The 20857-nt window shown below is 43.5% G+C and overlaps 2 protein-coding genes across 3 annotated transcripts in view; one reads left to right on the forward strand and one right to left on the reverse strand.

The window, feature by feature from the left end:
- Positions 1–8569, reverse strand: part of ARMC1 (armadillo repeat containing 1) — a 34161-nt gene extending 25592 nt beyond the window's left edge. Inside the window, exon 1 of one of the 2 annotated variants that reach the window (XM_002710530.5) lies at positions 8318–8569. The gene's annotated coding sequence lies outside the window, so the exon portion shown is untranslated. The remainder of the gene's footprint in view (positions 1–8317) is intronic. The other variant, XM_070075103.1, reaches the window with a different exon arrangement.
- A 262-nt stretch (positions 8570–8831) lies between these two features.
- MTFR1 (mitochondrial fission regulator 1) overlaps positions 8832–20857 on the forward strand; it is a 99040-nt gene continuing 87014 nt past the window's right edge. The window contains exons 1-2 of the mRNA XM_070075102.1: positions 8832–8893; positions 9373–9499. The gene's annotated coding sequence lies outside the window, so the exon portion shown is untranslated. The remainder of the gene's footprint in view (positions 8894–9372; positions 9500–20857) is intronic.

Below are 20857 nucleotides of genomic sequence, written 5' to 3' on the forward strand. Positions count from 1 at the left end.
AAGGAAACAGTCACAGAGAAGCTAAATAATATGACCCAGATCCCAAAAGCTAATTAGTACAAAAGCTAATTAGTGTAATACTGGGCTGAAAATGTATTCATTATTTCCTAAACTGGTCAGCTTTCTACTTAGCATACAGCTCTTATAACTTCAGCATATCTTTGTTCCACAAAAGTAAACAGTATTTTAGAAAAGTTAAACATGCAAGACTTAGAAAAGCCAAAGAAACAAAATCTTATGGAATAATCTTCATACATGCAGAAAGTTAAAAACAGTAACTTCAATTAGTCCAACTACATAGTGTATTCCTTACTGGACAGAATATAAAGTTGCAACCACTTCCCACAAATTAATGAGCTTTATGTTAATTTCAATAACAGTACCATCCGTGAGGGCAACAGGGTCAAAATTACTCTGTAAATCCAGAAAGACAACCACAAAGTTATTTTGAGGGAAAAAAGCAATAAAGCAGAACTGGTCTTACCATGCATTGAAACACACAAAGCTATCAGAGTAAAGTAGTAGCAGTAGGGAAAGGGAGAGACAGACACAGGCTGGACATGGACATCCCTTCTCTGAAATGCTCAGGACCAGAAAGTGTTTCTGGTTTTGGATTTTGTTGGATATTGGAATATTTGCATATACAAATTGAGACACCTTGAGGATCCAAGTCTAAAAAAATTCATGCCTGCTTCCTATGCACCTTATACACATATCTTGCATGTAATTTTGTACAATGTTTTTAATAATTTCTGTGCATGAAGCAAAGTTTCATGTTGTGGGATTTCCACTCATGGCATCATGTTAATGCCAACTCAAAAGGTTTTAGAGTATGGAGCCGGCGCCGTGGCTCAATAGGCTAATCCTCCACCTTGCGGCGCCGGCACACCGGGTTCTAGTCCCGGTCGGGGCGCCGGATTCTGTCCCGGTTGCCCCTCTTCCAGGCCAGCTCTCTGCTATGGCCAGGGAGTGCAGTGGAGGATGGCCCAGGTGCTTGGGCCCTGCACCCCATGGGAGACCAGGAAAAGCACCTGGATCCTGGCTCCTGCCATCGGATCAGCACGGTGCGCCGGCTGCAGCGGCGGCCATTGGAGGGTGAACCAACGGCAAAGGAAGACCTTTCTCTCTGTCTCTGTCTCTCACTGTCCACTCTGCCTGTCAAAAATTAAAAAAAAAAAAAAAAAAAAAAAAAAAAAAAAAAAAGGTTTTAGAGTATGAAGCATTTCAGATTTCAGATGAGGGAGCCTCAACTTGTACTTCTCCCAAGACAGTTATTTATGCAGTCAATATAAGAAAGACAGCTTCCAACTGACTCAGACCTAGGCTCTCTTCTTGGTAGCTTTGTGATTTGAGGCAAATCCCTAAAACTGTCTTGTGGGGAGCAACTCGGACTAGACTAAGTTACTGGAATTAAGACTTATTCTAGTTTCTGTGCGGGAGCAAACTGTTGAAATCTTTACTTAATGTATGCTAAACTGATCTTCTGTATATAAAGAGAATCGAAAATGAATCTTGACGTGAATGGAAGGGGAGAGGGAGTGGATAAGGGGAGGGTTGCGGGTTGGAGGGACGTTATGGGGGGGAAGTCATTGTAATCAATATTCTGTACTTTGGAAATTTATATTCATTAAATAAAAGTTAAAAAAATAAAAAAATAAAAAAGAAAGTATAAAAAAAAAGACCTATTCTATGCATCTGCTCTCCCACAATATGGCGCTGGGAGAGGAGTAAACAACTTTTACACAGCTGCCTCCAGTTCGACCAATAACCTGCAGGAGCTGATCCTGCTCCTGATTGGAGGAGAGCAGCATACTCGGCGTGTGGGTAGCAGAGTTGGGATTGGTGGAAGAGGACTATAAAGTAGGAGAGAGACAACATGCACCAGGAACATCTAAAGGGAACATCCGGATAACATCTGAGCAGCCCCCGAGAGAGCCGGCCGGCGATGTGCCGCTCCCCCGCGGAAGTGGGGAAAGTGGCAGGGGGAGCCGCCCTTCCACGGAGGTGGAAGGATCAGCAGCCAACCCGGGAAGGACCAGCAGCAAACCCAGGAAGGGCCGAGCAGACAAAAGAACAGCGCAGGGTCCTGTGTCGTTCCTCCGCGAAATGGGGGAGCTAATGCTGTCTCAGTTTCTTAATCAGTATAATGGGATCAATTATGACAGTTACCAAACAGCTTATTGCATAGATGAAATGATAATATGCCTAAAGGGCTTAGACTAGTTCCTAGCACATGGTAAATGCTTAGTAAGTGATAGATTTGAGTTATGGTGTCAGAAATCAGTGAATGTCAGAATCAATGAAAAATATGATGTCAGAAATTAATGACTGGGGCCAGCACTGTGGTGTAGAGGGTAAAGCTGCTGTCTGCAATGTCCATATCCCATATGGATGCCGGTTCAAGTTCCAGCTGTTCCACTTCAATCCAGCTCTCTGCCATGGCCTGGGAAAGCAGCAGAAGATGGCCCAAGTGCTTGGGCTCCTGCACCTGCATGGGAGACCCGTTAAAAGCTCCTGTCTCCTGGCTTCAGGATTGGCCCAGCTCCAGCCACTGTGACCATTTTGGGAGTGAACAAGCAGATGGAAGACCTCTCTCTCTGCCTCTCTGTAACTCTGCCTTTCAAATAAATAAATAAATCTAAAAAAGAAAGAAAAAAGAAATCAATGAAAAAGAGTAAGATTATTTAAAAAATGATATTAGAATAACTTAGCAATTAAAAACCACTAAGGATCTTTAACTCAAACCACATGACTATATACATATAATATATATATATTCCAAATAAAATACATTAGTGCATTTAGAAATCTACAAGAAAATACCAAAGAAACAGCTCAGTGAAAAGAGGGCTTTGGTAGGTATCTTCTCAAAAGGAAAGCATTATAGCTATCACTTTAACTTTTAAAGTCAGGATAAAAAGGCTGGCGCCATGGCTCACTTGGCTGATCCTCCGCCTGCAGCACTGGCACCCCAGGTTCTAGTCCCGGTTGGGGCACTGGGTACTAGTCCAGTTGCTCCTCTTCCAGTCCAGCTCTCTGCTGTGGTCCGGGAGGGCAGCAGAGGATGGCCCAAGTGCTTGGGCCCTGTAACCGCATGGGAGACTAAGAGGAAGCACCTGGCTCCTGACTTCGGATTGGAGCAGCACTGACCATGGCGTCCATTAGGGGAGTGAACCAACGGAAGGAAGACCTTTCTCTCTCTCTGTCTATAACTCTGTCAAATAAAAAAAAAAAGTCAGGACAAAAAGAAAAGTCAATAAGGATTAACATTTGGCACAGCACATAGGAAGCCTGCCTCTCACACTGTGATGCCTGGGTTCTCATCTCAGTACTGCTTTCTATTCCAGTTTCCTGTTACTGTGTACCCTGGGAGGCAGCAGATGATGGCTCAAGTACCTGGGTTCCCACCAGCCACCTAAGACCCAGTCTGAGTTCTAGCCTCCTGGCTTCAGCCTGGCACAGCCCTTGCTGTTGAAGGCAGTTGGAAAATGAACCAGTAAATGCAAGAAAAACACACAAGATCTCTGTGTGTTTTTCAAAGAAATTAAAATTAATAAAAAAGGAAGGAATGAAGGAAAAGCAACAGACTGAAAAGCACAGAGAAACCTAAGGGGTCTAAGGCCATGTTGCCTCTCAAGTGCCTCTTATCAGCATCCTGAATATCACTGTTCACAAACCAGCTTACCCACAAGCTACATGTGGTGTGATCAGCACAACAAATCCTATCCAAAATGGAATCTGCAGAACTAATTACCAGCTTGAAGGCACCAGAGCCAAATCACTGTTACGATCCAAATACTGGGAGTGGACACACGGTATAGTAAAGATGCTGCATCCCTTATCAGAGTGCCCGAGTTCAACTTATGGGTTGCAGTCCTGGCTGTGCTCTTGACTCCAGCCTTCTGCTACTACACACCCTCAGAGGCAGCAGGTCACGGCTGGAGTAGTTGGATCCTTGCCATCCAGTGAGTACCAGAGTTCCCAGCTCCCTGCTTTGTCCTGGCCTTGTTCTAGCTGTTGTGGGCATTTGGGGAATAAACCAGCAAATAAGACATCTCTGGCTCTCTCTGCCTTTCAAAATATAAACAAGTAGGGGCCAGCACTGTGGCATAGAGGGTAAAGCCACCTCCTGCAGTGCCGGCATCCCACATGGGCATTGATTCAAGTCCCAGCTGCTCCACTTCCAATCCAGCTCTTCTGAGGCCTGGGAAAGCAGCAGAAGGTGGCCCAAGTCCTTGGGTCCCTGAACCAGCATGGGAGACCTGGAAGAAGCTCCCAGCTCCTGGCTTCAGATCAGCACAGCTCTGGCTGTTGAGACAAGTTGGGGACTGAACCAGCAGATGGAAGATCTTTCTCTCTCTGTGTAACTCTTTCAAATAAATAAATAAATCTTTAAAAAATATATATAAAAAATATGCTAGTTGGGCCGGCCCCACGGCTCACTAGGCTAATCCTCTTCCTTGCAGCGCCAGCACACCGGGTTCTAGTCCCAGTCGGGTGCCAGATTCTGTCCCGGTTGCCCCTCTTCCAGGCCAGCTCTCTGCTGTGGCTGATCCTCCGCCTGCAGCACCGGCACCACTGCACCTCCACTGCTTGGGCCCTGCACCCCATGGGAGACCAGGATAAGTACCTGGCTCCTGCCATTGGATCAGCGCAATGCGCCGGCCACAGCGTGCCGGCCACGTCGGCCATTGGAGGGGGTGGACCAACGGCAAAGGAAGACCTTTCTCTCTGTCTCTCACTGTCCACTCTGCCTGTCACAAAAAAAAAAAAAAAAAAAGTATGCTAGTTGACACTCTCTTCTATAAAATACTGTCTTGGAATTGGAGTGTTCTGTTCTTAACTAAATAGTCCTTAGACAACTATTCAGTAGAAATGACCCTGAAAAAGTAGAGCCTTCCTGTTCCTTTGAGATGAACAAAAGCGAAGGGGCCAGCGCTGTGGCGTAACGGGTAAAGTTGCCACCTGCAGTGTCAACATCCCATATAGGCACTGGTTCAAGTCCTGGCTGCTCCACTTCCAATCCAGCTCTCTGCTGTGGCCTGGGAAAGCAGTAGAAAATGGCCCAAATCCTTGGGCCCCTGCACCCACATGGGAGACCTGGAAGAAGCTCCTGGCTTCGGATCAACGCAGCTCCAGCCATTGTAGCAATCTGGGGAGTGAACCAGCAGATGGAAGACTTCTCTCTCTGTGTAACTCTTTCAAATAAACAAATAAATCTTTAAAAAAAAAAGTGAAAATAGTTAAAACTTCCAATCTTCAAAGCCTACTGGTAAGGTCAGAGCTCAAATCAGGATTTGCCTAGGAAAACGTCTACGACATCGGAAGGCATCAAAAACCTTACCTAATACCTAATACCTAATACAGCAGGCAGAGCTGCAGTCAAGGACTACATTTCCTGTGACACTTAAATAAAGGCATCAGAAAAGCAAGCAGAAACCATGGTTTGCCACTCAAATGAGAAGAGTTTTATGCAAACTTCAGGAGAGAATTTTTCACTACTAAGAGTTGATTTTTATATTCTTATTTTAATATTTTTGATATCATTATTCTGACATCCCCTTCTAACTACCACATTGCCTGAGCCCTAATAAGTGATAAATACCTCTATAGAATGCAGAGGGAGTTCACACAGCAGATTTTTAAAGAGATAGTCACGGAATTGTTCAGAAAATGAAAACAGGTGCTGTTGTAGCACAGTAGTTAAGCTGCAGCTTCCAATGCCCTGGTTCTAGTCCTGGCTGCTCTGCTTCCAATCCAGCTCCCTGCTAATGCACCTGGGAAGACAGTGGAAGATGCCATCCACCTGGGAGACCTGGATAGCGTTCCAGGCTCCGGGCTTCAGATTGGACAGTTGTGGTCAGGCAGTTGTGGTCATTTGGGAGGAGGTAGGGGTGAACCATAGATGGATGATCTCTGTCTCTCTCCCCACTGTCACTCTTTCAAACAAATAAATATTCTAAGAAAACACACACACACACACACACACACAGGCTCCAAACTTAGTTTAATAAGCAAATCAAGTGATTTCTGGTGCAAATTAGAGCCATTAAAAATTTATCTTGGTTAAAAAATGTGTGTCTCTTGAAAATGGCAGTGAACATCTGAATGAAACCCTGAACACTAAAACTACAAGACTTTCTCTAATTACTGAGTAACAAGAGATAATGTGAATTTGGAACTGGGTTTCAGTTTTTAATACCAGAAAACCAAATTAACAAACTGGAAAAAAACAGTTGCAAATCCACCCCCTTCCTTCCAAAGAAAAACTGATTGGAAAGTCTTGATTAAGGGAATGAAATTGGGGGGGGGGGGGCCAGATTACAGTGGAAAATTAGTCTGTACCCAGATTGTGTGCAAGTACACAGAAGGTGTGTGAAATTCTGTTAGCAGTATTTAACAGTTCTTTGGTGTAAGCCTGCCTCTTACGTTTAAGATCAGCATATGATGTCTTATAAAATACTTTTGAATTACTGTTAATATTCATGTCTATTTTAAGATTTTTGGCAGCTATGCTAAAATTGCCAATATAGACATATTTTAAAATTATAACTAGCAGATGATGTAATTGTTGGAAAACAATTTTTCCCTATCTCTCCACATATGCAGTCCTATTAGAACACATAGATATAGATATATTGCATCTCATGATTTTCTCTTTTTAGTTAAATCTGGATAAACAAATAATTTTAAGACAATGAATGTTCACTCCCAAACTTATGAACATTCTGGGCACCTAGGGAATCTTGTAGAAAAGGAAATTCTGGGGGCAAGCCCTTGGCCTAGCAGTTAAGACACCTATGTCCTACTTCAGAGTAACTGGGTTCTTCTCCCAGCTCCCGACCAAAGCAGATCCTAGGAAACAGCGATGCTGGCTCAAGTGGTTGGGTCCCTACCATTCACATGAGAGACCCCCGAATGCATTCCTGGCTCCTACAGGGAACTGGGGAGTGAATTAGCAGATGAGAGCTCGTTCTCTCTTTCTCTCAAATAATTTTTTTAAAGATTTATTTATTTACTTTAAAGAGTTACACAGAGGAGGGGGAGAGGGGAAAGGGGGAGAAAGAAAGGGAGAAAGGGGGAGAGGGGGAGAGGGAGGGAGGGAGGGAGGGGTCTTCATCTGATGGTTCACTCCCCAGATGGCCTCAACAACTGGAGCTGCGCCAATCCAAAGCCAGGAGCCAGGAGCCAGGAGCTTCTTCCAGGTCTCCCACGCTGGTTCAGGGACCCAAGGACTTGGGCCATCTTCTACTGCTTTCCCAGGCCACAGCAGAGAGCGGGATCGGAAGTGGAGCAGCCGGTACTCGAACCGGTGTCCAAATGGGATGCCAGCACTGCAGGCGGCAGCTTTACCAGCTACGCCACAGCGCCAGCCCCTCAAATAATTTTTTTATAAAAAGCAAATTCCGATTCCGTTGGTGGAGTGAGGCCTAGGATTCTGCATTTCCAACAAGCCTCCAGGTGTGGTCTTTGCTATTTGTCAGGGAACCACACTTTTTGAGAACCAAAGAATTAGACATATGTGAGACACCTGTAATGAGGAAGATGGTGAAAGATTTTCTTTTCTTTCAGCCAAGGTTCGCCACTTCACAGAACTATTTAGCTCTTACATGCTGCAGAGGGTACACACAATACCTGAGTCCTTAGTCAGCTAACCGAGTTTTTAAAAAACGACTTAAGCATTGAGATGAAAGCCGGCTCTCCCCTTACTAGCAAGTAACTTTAACTCTTTGAGAAATTGGATTACCTCCTCAGAGCCTCAGTTCCCTCACCTGAACCTTCGTGTGCGGTTACCGCGATCAATGAGATGGTAGCGAAAGCGGCCAGCCACGAACAAACACGAACAACACTCGAGCCTGCGGGGACCTCTGCTCCAAGCGTTGGGGTTACCTTGAGGACCGCCGTGACACTCGAATACACGGAGTGTCACGAAAGGACAGCTAACAACGTGAGTGCCCTTGCCAAGAAGTTATGTTGGACACAGAGACGTGAACACTGATCACGCGAGGTGCAGACCCTAACAGAAAGGAAGATTAAAGGAGAGATGAAGCAAAGAGCGAGGGGCTGACACCCATTACCGAGGTTCGGGTGAGTAAAAGTCGGACGTCGGGGGCACAGGGAGGAAGTGAACAAAGCTAACATTTTCACATGACACATGGCAGGAGGGCGTTTTCAAGCGCCGCGGCGAGACCCGGACAAGAAGACAGGAGGCGGCGTCCCCCGTCCCGGCCGATTCGCCGCCGCCCGGGTGCAGGTGCCGCTGCCCGCGGCCTTCCCGTCTCCACCGCTTTGTCTGCCGCCCCTGGCCCCTACCTACCGCTCCAGAGTTTCAGGAGTCCAGAGCCTCCCGCACCATCAGGGCCACGCCGATGAATGAGGCGGAGGCACGCGGGCGACGCCGGACGAGCCCACTCCGTTCGCTGCAGCGGCCTCGGTAATCGCGAACAACCGGACTAACTCAAAGAGCCCAAGAGCGAAGGAGCTGGCGGGGCGAGACTCTGCAGAATCTCCCCCCAGTGACCCTGCCACCTCCGTCGGTTCTGCCTTCCCGTTGGCTGATGGTGAATCCAACGCGAAGAGAATTGTCCAATCAGTGAAGCCCTTCTTAGAACGACTCGCTCAATGGTGAACTGGAGAAATGCACTAAGTGTTCAGTGGACGGGCCCAATGAGGATCAAGAACACTGAATTGGACCTAGCAACTCTCTGTCCACCAAGCCCCAGCCAAAGAAATCTGATTCTGGTTGAGAAACCTTCGCGCTTTTCCGACTACAATTCCCAGCTTTCGGGCGCTGGGCGGGCGGGCTTCTTGGCTGCTGAGTTCAGAGATTCAACTTGAACGTTTCTTCTTTAGCAACTCCTTCAGTTCTAGCAAAGCAATTCCATTCGCTTCCGTGAGTTTCAATTAATAGTATTTAAATTTTGTTAGTTTTTACTTTTTTTTTTTTTAGCTTTACTTTAGCACTATATTAGGTGTTCTTTTGCTTTCATTCATATCTCGTTGGTGTCCAGTTACCTTACGAGCAAAGCCAAGGCCACGAAGAAGGCTTATTTTTTGGAAAGAGTTTTTTTTTGTTTTTTTTTTTTTTTTTGTTTTTTTCTTGCAAGGTTCTTGTGGTCTGAGAGAATTTGCTCAAATTCGTCTTGAAGCTTTTTTTTTAATATTGTCCTCTATTAAAGTAAGGATTATATACTTGTTTTATAGATTACAGCCACTGAAGTATTTGTTTTGTTCAGAGAGAGACTTTTTTTATGTGTTAAAAGTATTTCTCTTCATAGAAATGCCAACTAAATCCCTCAGATCAGTCTGTGAAACTAATGCACCATTGCACTTAACCCACACTGAACAGGTTTTGAATGTGCTCTTTCACAGTTTGCTATCGCCATGTGGTTTATGTAATAGAATGAGAGGGGATCTGAGAAGCCTCCAATAGGGAGAGAGTGTGTGGGTGAAAGTAAACATCCAGGCCTGCATTCTCTGCCAAGATCTCCTGTACATTGTAAGTGAATTTTTAAAAAACAGGCTGTTACTTGTACTTAAATGTCTTTGTGTTCCCTTGTTCTTGGTTTGATCTTCTAATAAGCTCAAGAAGAAAATAGGAATGAGGTGAAGCCAAGTAGAAAACAATGACTGGTCTGTTTCACACCCTTTGAACTTTTGGAAAACCAAGGCTGGCATGGTTTCTGTTTCCCACAAGAGGGACTGGTGGTGAGTGAACACTGAGGTAAAAGAAAAAGAACCAAAAAGATGATGCGTAATGTCTAGTGGTAGAAGCACCAGTCTTACTTGGAGCAGTCAACCAGAGCAGTCAACTGCTGAAACTGAAAAAGAGGAGGGAAAGGCAATTGTAAATGTGGAAACTGTAAAAAAGTAAATATAAGAAGTTCAAAGGGCACAGCCAGGTTAAACATAACCCACCTGGCTGAGTAAATGAAATTTTGTTCAGAATTGTTATTAAAAACAACTCAATAACCCAGAAAAGTAAAATTAACTGTTTTTGCTAAAGTTAATTTATGTATGTGTATTAGGAAGGGAAACAACATTTGGCATTTTCCCAACTAGTAATTGAGGACTGAAGTTTCCAGTGCTGCCAGAATGTATACTCCAGAAAGTCTTTGTCTTTTGGAATCTTACAACCCAAAATTAAATCTAATCATGTTTCTTCCATTGAGAGTAATTCTGCCATTAAAGTGTTGAGATTAAGTGAGATTAATATATAGGGTAGATGACTAGCATTATTATTCACACACACACAAAAAATAGTTTATTGGTAGTGTTGGGGTTTAGCTGGTAAAGCCGACACCTGTGACACTGGCATCCCTTGTGGGCACTTTTTCATGTCCCAGCTGCTCCACTTCCTATCCAGCTCCTTGCTAATGCACCTGGGAAAGTAGCAGAAGATGGCCCAAGTGTTTGGGCCCCTGTCACTCACATGGGAGACCTGGATGAAGCTGGCTCCTGGCTTTGGTCTGACCCAGCCCTGGACATTTTGGCCATCTAGGGAGTGATGGAAGATCTCTCTCTCTGTCTCTCTCCCCTCTCTCTGCCTTTCAAATAAATAAATCTTTTTAAATATTTTTTTTATTAAGCACCAGTAGATTACAAGCCTCAGGAAGGTCTTGAGGATTTTAAGAATTCATATTTCCATATTAAAATGTCTGTACTTGAACTAATTGAAGCTATGCTACCTACCATTATGAATCATTGTTTGTACTTAGCCCTGGATATTTTGCTACATAACACAGCTGGAATGTCAGGTTTCTCAATAGCTGTGTTGCTTAAGACACATGATTCAGATACTGCAATTTTATTCAATTATTTAACAACCATTTTTTTTTAAAGCACATACAATCTGCCATAGACAGTCTGAGCTATAGATTCAAAGTCAAGGGAAAACATAATCCCTGCCTTTGAGGAGCTCATGATCTAAGGAGCTCAAGGAACAATGGTTTCTGAAACATTGATAAAGCAACATTTTAAGCTTAAAAGTTTTTTTCAGGGGTCAGCATTGTGGCACAGCAGGTTGAACTGCCGCCTGCATGCCATCTGGGTGCTGGTTCCAGTCCTGGCTGCTCCACTTCCAACCCACTTTCTCTGCTGATGCACCTGGGAAAGCAGTAGAAGTTGGCTCAAATGCTTGGGCCCCTACACTCATGTGGGAGACCTGGAAGAAGCTCCAGGCTTCAAATCAACCCAGCTCTGGCCGTGTGGTCATTTGAGGGGAGTGAACCAGCAGGTGAAAGATCTTTCTCTCTCTCTCTCACTTTAATTTTGCATTTCAAATAAATAAATCTTTTTTTAAATCAAATAAATAAACCTTTAAAAATAAAATAAAAAATAAAAATGTGAAAATAGAAATTTTATAGAGAAGAAAATATTATAAATGGAAGCTCTGAGTATGCATTTGAATGAAAATAAAATTGGATCTATATATTGCATAATTTACCAAAAAATTAAATTCCAGGGTGTATTAGAAACTCAAACTTTAGAGGCTACCTTTATAACCTAGAAGTAAGGGAAACATTTAGTATTTTTTTTTAAAGCTATATTTATTTATTTGAAAGGCAGAGCAACAGAGAGAGAGAGAGCTTCCATCGACTGGTTCATTCCCCAAATGAACACAATAGGGAGGTGTGGCCTGGGCTGAAGCCAACACCTGGGAACTATATCCAGGTCTCCCACATGGATGATGGAGACCATCTCCTGCTTTTCCAGGCATATTAGCAGGATATGGAATGCCAGCTTAAATTGATGCACCATAGAGATTACAAAGACTGGAAACACAGAAGTTAAAAAGAAAAAGATGGCCATATTTGACTTGTTTGTTTGTTATTGTTTTTAAGAGAGAGAAAAGCAGGATTTATTTAAGTTGGAAACCTACTACTGAAGCAGCTGGGGGCGGGGGTGTTCTTGACTTGTGTTTTTAGGAAGTTTATAACCTGGCCAATATATAAGCAAAGTCAATAGACAATAACTTTGGGGGTAAGTTTTCAAGCCACTGGATTGATAGTGGCAATTGGAAATTAATTATAAGTTATTCAACAAGAGAATAAATTGGGCAAATAATATAAATGGGTATTTAATAAAGGAAAAGTTCATGTGACCAATGAACATGAAAAGACATGTAAGCTCACTTGTAATTAGGGAATGCAAATTAATATAACAAGAACAATCACTTGATACTGATCAGATTGGCAAAAACCAAAATGACACACTGTTGCTGGCAGAGATGATGGGTAGAAGGAGGATTCTCAACTATTGCTATGGAAATGTAAATTATTTCTGCATTTTAGAGAACAATACAGCAGATTCTACTCTGAAAAAAGAAATACTGTATTTAGGCTCAGCAATAATGTTCTCAAGAATCTAAACCATAGAATGTAAAAACACCAGTAAAAAAGAACAGACATGCTTATTGCAGAACTGTGGCCAAAAAAATACATTCAACAAATTCATATCAATAGTGGAATGTTTTAGTAAATCATGGTATAACCATAAAGAAAAAAGGAAACTTGGAAGAAAATAAGTGATAAGAATATAGTGCTGAACAGTATATATATTATGATTGCATTTTTGAAAATAGCAAATTAAGTCCCATACATGTTTATAAAAGTGTATATCTTTATATACTTGTATGGAAAGATACAATCTAGATTGTCAGCATGTGTTTATAGATTGTCAGCATGTGTTACCAGAAAAGGAGGTCTGGGAGACAGGAACCAAATACAGAAAGAAAAGTTAAAATTAATATAACTTTTCAGATCTTAGTAAAAAAATAAGAATGGGGATAGGAATGAGAAGAGAAAGGGGTGAGAATGTGGGTGGGTGTGAAGAATTAGTATGTTCCTAAAGTTGTATTTATGAAATGCATGAAGTTTGAATTCCTTAAATAAAAGGTTTCTGGGGAAAAAAATTGCTGAAGGAAATTAAGTAAATGAACAGACAGCTCAAAAAATAAGTAAAAAGAAAAAAATAATATAAATTTTCTGTGGAATGGGCTATGACTAATATAGTTTTGTATATCATATGTTAAGTCTGAATCAAGTAAAATCATAAATGTAAATATAATGAAATGTATTCAACAGCCATACAGAAATCGAAGAGGTGGGTTATAAGGTAGAAGGATATTTAATAATTTCAGAGAAGTGCTTTTACAAGTATGAGAGTGACAACCTCAGGGTCACTAGAACAGCTGCCAGTGAGGAGCACATATGATAAAGAGGTAGGCTGCAGGGCAATCAGTGAGCTCCACACTTAGGGATGCAGTAGAACCCCTTTCAAAAAAAAAAAAAAAAAAAAAAAAGCTATTCAGTGCCTTGTGGATCAGACCAATCCACATTTGACCACTCTATAGGAAACAGAGATCATGGTCATGATACTTCCCAAAACTGCCCTTAGGGTTAAATGAGATATTGTATATGAGTGGGTGTCTTGCTCAACAAGTTAAGCAACTGCTTGGGACACCCGCATCCCATATGTGAGTGCTGGTTCCTTCCCAGCTACTCCACTTCCAATCCACCTCCCGGCTAATGTGCCTGGGAGGCCTCAGATGAAGGCTGAGTTACTTAGTTCCTGCTATCCACATGGGAGACCCAGATGGAGTTCCTGGCTCCTAGCTTCAGCCTCGCCCAGCCCCACCTGTTGTAACCATTTGGGGAGTGAACCAGCAGATTCTCTGCCTGTCAAATAAAATACACCTTTTTAAAAATCTCTCCAGAAAAGATTATAAAAGCTAATTTACTATCATAAAATTGTGAATACTTATTGATACTGGATAAAAGAAAGAGAAATAAAAGAAAAAAATCATTGTAACCTATTACAGGAATTGTAAGAATTGAATTAAGGATTGAATTGAATTAAGGATTGAATTAAGGATTGAATAAGGGAATTATAAGAAATGAACTCATTGTTCTGAAAACTTAGAGTAAATCATTAAGCTTGCCTTTCTTGCATGAACTGTATTTCAAGGTAACCAGAAGAGTAAACGTGGGATAATCATTCTGATAGTGGTAAATCTTCACAAACAAGCATTTGGGGACTGGCGTTGTTAAGCTACCTCCTGGGCCGACATCCCATACGAGCACTGGTTGGAGTCACGGCTGCTCTGCATCCATTTCAGCTCCCTGTTAATATGCCTGGGAAAGCAGCCGATGATGGTGCAAGTACTTGTACCACCCACATGGGAAACCCAGATGGAGTTCCAGGTTCCTGTCTTTGGCCTGGCCCAGCCCCAGCCATTGCAGCCATTTGGGGGGTAAACTAGCAGATGGAAATCTTTCTCCATCTCTCTGTAACTCTTTCACATAATAAATAAATCTTTAAAAATTATTTCCTAAAAGAAAAACATGCATCCAACCTACCTTTCATTACAAATTTATGCCTAGAGATAACTAATTAGCTAAGAAATGAAATGGAATAATTGAATATCATAATTTTTGCAAATCCTTAATGAGATCATGAATCTAGATAATGATCAATAGCTGTTAATCTTACAGTGTTGGGGAACACATTCTGTGCCTTCTGATGGAAATGCACTCCGTCACTTATGAAGAGTTCTTGCCAAAAACATGAATCTGAATCATATCAAGCCTTTTTATCTACCAGTTTAAAAATAGTAAAAGGTTGGGGCCGGCACTGTGGCTTAGCAGGTAAAGCCACCACCTGCAGTGCCGGCATCCCATATGGGCACTGGTTTGAGTCCCTGCTGCTCTACTTCCAATCCAGCTCTCTGCTATGGCCTGGGAAAGTGGTAGAAAATGGCCCAAGTCCTCGGGCCCCTGTACCCGTGTGGGAGACCTGGAAGGAGCTCCTGGCTTACTTTCGGCCCAGCTCCGGCTGTTGCGGCCAACTGGGGAGTGAACCAGCGAATGGAAGACCTTTCTCTTTGTCTGTAAAATGAAATAAATCTTAAAAAAAAAAAAAAAGTAAACGTAGAAAAGAATGTGTTAAATGTCACCATAGGAATATAATCGGAGCCGGCGCGGCGGCTCTATAGGCTAATCCTCCTCCTTGCGGCGCCAGCACCCCAGGTTCTAGTCCTGGTCGGGGCGCCAGATTCTGTCCCGGTTGCCCCTCTTCCAGGCCAGCTCTCTGCTGTGGCCCGGGAGTGCAGTGGAGGATGGCCCAAGTGCTTGGGCCCTGCACCCCATGGGAGACCAGGATAAGCACCTGGCTCCTGCCTTCGGATCAGCGCAGTGAGTCGGCCATAGCGCACCAGCCGTGGCGGCCATTGGAGGGTGAACCAACGGCAAGGGAAGACCTTTCTGTCTCTCTCTCTCACTGTCCACTCTGCCTGTCAAAATTAATTAATTAATTAATTTAAAAAAGGGAATATAATCGACAAAATCTTGAATTTGAGAAATTTCTACAATAGAAAGGTCTGTTTCTTCAATAACAACGGTTGGGGGATGGGCCAGCAGGTTATCACCTGCTACACCAGCATCCCATATGGGCAGCCAGTTTGCATCTCACCTGTTCTACTTCCAGTCCCACTCCCTGCCAATGTGCCTGGGAAGGCAGAGGAAGATGGCCCATGTACTCGGGCTCCTGCCACTCACGTGGGAGACCCCAATGGAGATCCAATCTCCTGGCTTTGACCTGATCCATCTCCAGTCATTGCAGCCATTTGGGGAGTGATTGAGGGAATGGAAGTTCTTGATCTTTCTCTCTGTCCCTCTCCCTCTTTCTAACTCTTTCAAATAAATAAACCTTTTTAACACAATAAAAAAGGAAAAAAAAAAAAGGTTGGGGGAAGGAAACTGTATATTCAAATAGATTTAACCTGGGTTTCACAGATCAGCTCCACTTCAAATTTCAGTTTCCTGCTAATGAGAACTGTGGGAGGCAACAGGTGATGGCTGAAGTTCTTGAATTCATGCTATCCACCTGGTAGACAGGATTGAGTTCCTGGTTCCTGGCTTTGGCCTGGCCTAGCACCAGCGATTGGGAACATTTGAGAAGTAAACCAACAAATGACAGATATCTCTATCTATCTCTGTCTCTTTGCTTTTCAAATAAGAATTTGAAATAGATTTAAGAAACATATCTTCCAAATGTCGGGTATGGTGCTCTTAGGCAGCTGAGCCAAAGAAACTGAATTTTCAAGACAACAGGCAAGGTGTGGATGTTTGGTGCAGTGGCTAAGACACTATTTTGGATGCCCACCTTCCATAAAAGACAACAGGCAAGGTGTGGATGTTTGGTGCAGTGGCTAAGACACTATTTTGGATGCCCACCTTCCATAATAGAGTGTCTGGATTCAAATGTTGACTCTGTTTCTGATTGCAGCTTCCTGCTAATGCAGACACTGTAAGGCCTGAGTACTTGGAACCCTGATGCCCATGAAGGAGGTCCAGATTGAGTTCTAGACTCCTGACTTCAGCCTGGCACAGCTCTGGCTATTGCCAACATTTGGATTGCACTTTTTTTTTTTTAAGATTTATTTATTTATTTATTTGAAAGTCAGAGTTACACACACACACACACACACACACACAGAAAGAGAGAGAGAGAGAAAGGTCTTCCAACCGCTGGTTTACTCCCCGGTTGGCTGCAATGGCTGGAGCTGAGCCGATCTGGAGCCAGGAGCCAGGAGCTTCTTCCGGGTCTCCCACACGGGTGCAGGGGCCCAAAGACTTGGGCCATTTTCTACTGTTTTCCCAGGCCATAGCAGAGAGCTGGATTGGAAGTGGAGCAACCGGGACTCAAACCGGCGCCCATATGAGATGCTGGCACTGCAGGCAGTGGCTTTACCTGCTACGCCACAGCGTCAGCCCCAACATTTGGAGATTTAGGGAGTAAACCAATGGATGGAGGATATCTCTCTTATCTCTGCATTTTAAATAAATGAAAATTAACAATAAACATTTTTAAAAACAAATTCACTAATTTGATATATTGGGAAATTACTATTAATGTCTTAGGTCTGAAAAGAATATTTTAGTTATGTTTTAGTGATATACATTGAAATATTTATGGATGAAACAACATATCTAAGATAGTTTCAAAAAAAGTAAAGGAGCGGCCGACGCTGTGGCGTAGCAGGCAAAGCCGCCGCCTGCAGTGCCACATCGCATATGGGTGCTGGTTCGAGTCCCAGCTGCTTTACTTCCGATCTAGCTCTCTGCTATGGCCTGGGAAAGCAGTGGAGGATGGCCCAAGTGTTTTGGACCCTGCACCCATGTGGGAGACCTGGAAGAAGCTCCTGGCTCCTGGTTCCTGGCTCCTGGCTCCTGGCTTCAGATCGGCTCAGCTCCAGCCATTGCGGCCAATTGGGAAGTGAACCAATGGGTGGAAGACCTCTCTCTCTCTTTCTCCCCCTGTATAACTCTGAATTTCAAATAAATAAATAAATCTTAAAAAAAAAATAAAAAGCAAAGAAGAGGGGAAAAGCTATGGATGAAACAGTGATGAGGCTTGTTAAACCTGGCTGTTGGATATGTGTTGATTCCTTGTACAATGTTTTTTATCTTTGTGAATATTTAGCATTTCCCATAATTACAAGGGTTTTTAAAACTTGTGTTTTATTTATTTTAAAATAGGCAGAGTTACAGAGAGGAAGAGACAGAGAGGACTTCCATCTGCTGGTTCACTCTCCAGATGGCCTCAATGGCCGGTGCTGGGCTAGGCCAGGCAGAAGCCAGGAGCCAGGAGCTTCTTCCAGGTCTTCCACATAGGGCAAGGGACCTAAGCACTTTAGCCATCCTCCTCTGTTTCCCAGGCTCGTTAGCAGGGAGCTGGATCAGAAGTGGTGCAGCTGGGACTCCAATGAGTGCCCATATGGGATGCCAGTTTTGCAGGCAGTGGCTTAACCCACTATGCAACAATGCTGGCTGCACAATTAAAAAAAAAAAAAACCACAAGAGCTTTGTAGGTCAGGGAGGGTCAATAGCATTTCTGGAAGGCAGTAATCTTTGAACTGTGTGGATACAGATCTTTTTGGTCACTTTATACACTGATCAAATAAGAATAAAATAGTTCTAGGGCTCAGAATAATCAAATATACCCCAACGTGTATGAATAAATCAAAATAGGTTAACAGAGGCCAGTGTTGTGGTGCAAAAGGTTAAGCTGCTGCTTGCCATGGGAGCATCCATCCAGAGTGCCAGTCAGAGTCCTGACTATGATGCTTCCGATTCAACTTTCTGCTAATGCACCTAGGAAGGCAGCTGATAATGGCTTAGGTACCTGGGCCCCTGTCACCCGCATGGGAGACCCTGGGCTCTTGGTTTCAGCCTGGCCAAGCCCTCGTGGTTTTGAGTTTGTAGGGAGTGAAATAGCAAATGGAAGATCTAGCTCTATGTCTCTCACTCTGCCTTTTTTTTTTTTTTTTTTTTTTTTTTTTTTTTTTTTTTTTTGACAGGCAGAGTGGACAGTGAGAGGGAGAGATAGAGAAGAAAAAGGTCTTCCTTTTCCATTGGTTCACTCCCCAAATGGCTGCTACGGCCGGTGCACTGGGCCAATCCGAAGCCAGGAGCCAGGCACCTCTGCTGGTCTCCCATGCTGGTGCAGGGTCCAAGGACCTGGGCCATCCTTCACTGCACTCCCGGACCACAGCAGAGAGCTGGACCGGAAGAGGAGCAACCGGGACAGAATCCTGCACCCCGACTGGGCTAGAACCCGGTGTGCCGGCGCCGCAGGCGAAGGATTAGCCTATTGAGCCGCGGCACCGGCCATCACTCTGCCTTTCAAACAAATAAATAAAAATATATTTTTTAAAAGTTCTGCAACTTGTTACTAGGCATCACAGTAAAAATATTCATTTGCATTGATATTTATGTGACTAAAGCAGATTAAACCATTATCTTCTCCCAAGAATATCTACCTTTCATAGTGATTCAGGAGCTTTGAAGCTAATGTACTGCCTGCATCTTTGACCCTCACCTCCTACAAGATGAGGTTAACCCACCAATTGGTCTTAACTGGCTATCTTGTAGCCCAGTGTCTCCCATACACATCTAGCCCCAACTTGTCTTTAAATCCCCTGGACTCTGCATTGCCCTATTCAATGATCTTTTTTTTTTTTTTTTTTTTTTTTTTTTTTTTTTTTGACAGGCAGAGTGGACAGTGAGAGAGAGAGACAGAGAGAGAAAGGTCTTCCTTTGCCGCTGGTTCACCCTCCAATGGCCGCCGCTGCAGCTGGCGCACCGCGCTGATCCTGGCAGGAGCCAGGAGCCAGGTGCTTTTCCTGGTCTCCCATGGGGTGCAGGGCCCAAGCACCTGGGCCATCCTCCACTGCACTCCCTGGCCATAGCAGAGAGCTGGCCTGGAAGAGGGGCAACCGGGACAGAATCCGGCGCCCCAACCGGGACTAGAACCCGGTGTGCCGGCGCCGCAAGGTGGAGGATTAGCCTATTGAGCCACGGCGCCGGCTCTATTCAATGATCTTTTACCACCCAGAAGGTTTCCCTGTATTCTAATACAAGACTTGTTGAGGCCTATTTCAATGGACTGCATTTTCTATAGAGAGGTAATCTCAGCTAGAGAAAAAGTAGAGCTAGAAGGAAAGGCCTTGATTTCTAGGGAAGTTCCATGTAAGACTTGCAGACTTTTGAATTTGTCTCACCAAATGGACCTGTCATTAAATCCAATGAGATTCGGGTAGAAACAGACATTTGCTTCCTCCTCTATTAAATACAGGATTCTACCATGCAGGTTGACTGTATGGCCTTTATGGTGATTAATTTTCAGACCCTTGTGATAAGCCCCGCATTGGCCTTAGCATTTGACAAGTGTTACGTAATCGGTCCTCAAGGCTATTCTTTGAAGTTGGTACCATATCCACTGTGAAGGCCAGGAAATTGAGACCCAGGGAGGTGACTGGTTTGCCCAAGGCCATGCAACCAGACAGTGGCAGAAGGCTAGTATTAACATGAATCAATCTGAGTTTGATGCCTATATTTTTTCTATACCAGTACACAGCCCCACTGCGTACCAATAAATGGGAATCTGATGTTTTGTTACACCTCTACAAGAAAGGAAGCTCAGAATCTGCATTAGTTATCTAATATTGCCTAATTAAGTAATGAATAAATCTTTGCCCAGTGATAACATTATGGTACTTCACTTTCCTGTTGGCTTTTTTTTCCAAGACCACACTGTAAGAGAATTGTGAATTCTTTTTTCTATATTCTAGAAATACTCCAAATTGCAGATGACATTTTGTTTGTTCTGGATTCTGCCAAGAAAGTTGAATCATTAATTTGGGCCAAGAACACCAGGATCAAATACATTAAAAATAAACTTCTGTTTTCTTCTAATATCCTCACATGTAAGACTCCTTGTTTCTTTCCAAACTTCAACAAAAACCTAAGATTCAAAAATGAAATTTAGGAACATCTGACCTTTTGGAGGAAACAGAATTTTATTAGTTATCAACTGCTTCCTAAGAAATTAATACAAAAAAAGAAATTAGTACAAAACTTAGCAGTTCAACACAATAACCATTTTTAAAAGATTTACTTACTTATTTGAAGGGCAGAGACAGAGACAAAGACAGAGATGGATCTTCTATTAGCTGGTTCACTCTTCAAATGCTCACAACAGTCAGATCTGGGCCAGGCTGAAGCCAGGAGCCAGGGAGTCCATCCTGGTGGCAGGAGCCCAAGCACTTGAACCATCATCACCTGCCTTCCCAGGTGCATTAGCAAGAAGCTGGATTGAAAGCGGAGCAGCTGGAACTCGAACCAGAACCAGTTTGGGATGCTGGCACAACAAGCAATGGTTTAACCTACTCTGTGCTACATTTGCCCTGTATCATTTATTATCTGACATCTTGTGTACATCAGGGATCCATATGCAACCTAGCTGAAAACTTCCAGCTTGGTTCTCTCCCAAGGCTACAACCCTGGTGTCAGCC

This window comes from Oryctolagus cuniculus, chromosome 6, assembly GCF_964237555.1.
Source record: "Oryctolagus cuniculus chromosome 6, mOryCun1.1, whole genome shotgun sequence".
Classification (NCBI taxonomy): Eukaryota; Metazoa; Chordata; class Mammalia; order Lagomorpha; family Leporidae; genus Oryctolagus; species Oryctolagus cuniculus.